This window comes from Mauremys mutica, unplaced genomic scaffold, assembly GCF_020497125.1.
Source record: "Mauremys mutica isolate MM-2020 ecotype Southern unplaced genomic scaffold, ASM2049712v1 000885F_np12_obj, whole genome shotgun sequence".
NCBI lineage: Eukaryota > Metazoa > Chordata > Testudines > Geoemydidae > Mauremys > Mauremys mutica.
Genome location: NW_025423066.1, coordinates 13107 through 13774, shown reverse-complemented (window position 1 = coordinate 13774; position 668 = coordinate 13107). Strand labels below are relative to the sequence as shown.

The 668-nt window shown below is 49.7% G+C and overlaps 1 non-coding gene across 1 annotated transcript; it reads left to right on the top strand.

Annotated features, from left to right (window-relative positions):
- The first annotated feature begins 596 nt into the window (after nucleotides 1-596).
- Nucleotides 597-668, top strand: TRNAG-UCC. Its single transcript has one exon. It is a non-coding gene; the product is annotated as a tRNA-Gly (tRNA).

The window sequence follows — 668 nt, the reverse complement described above, 5'->3', positions numbered from 1 at the left end:
TCCCCATTGGGGACATGCAGAGATGAACCCCAGTCAGTCTGTGTCACAGAGAGTCAATCTCCTAAGGAATGTGGGTGAAGGATTCCAGCTGAATTAACGCCGTTCACCTGGGTTAGAAACATTTGTTTCTTTCGAGCACATAGTGGGAAATGGGACATTAATTCAGACCCAGGAGGCAAGGCAGAGAGGCTTCATGATCTTGATCTCCATGAAGGGAGAGAGGATCCCCAGGAAGGAACAGAGCTTCCTTTAGATTCAAGCTGGGTCTCCTGGAAGTTGGAAAAGACCCTTGGTCACTGAGGATCTCATGGCATCGTGCTGCTCCAGAGGCTCGAGAGTCTTGGGTGCGGGGAGGGTGTCACTGCACAGTCTGAAATGGAAGGGAGGACCCTGGAAGGGAGGGGGAGGAACAGAAAATGGAGAGGAATGAAACAGAATAAACGCCTCTTCTGTCTCCCATCCCCAACCCAGCAAAAACTGTTATCAGTGGGGAAACTCCCCATGATGAATGGCAGAGACCACAGAGACATTTGCCTCATGCTGAGAAGTAATGTGACCAATCACCAAGTGTGAAAAATCAGAAACTTTCACCAGATGTGTTGGTGGTATAGTGGTGAGCATAGCTGCCTTCCAAGCAGTTGACGTGGGTTCAATTCCCAGCCAATGCA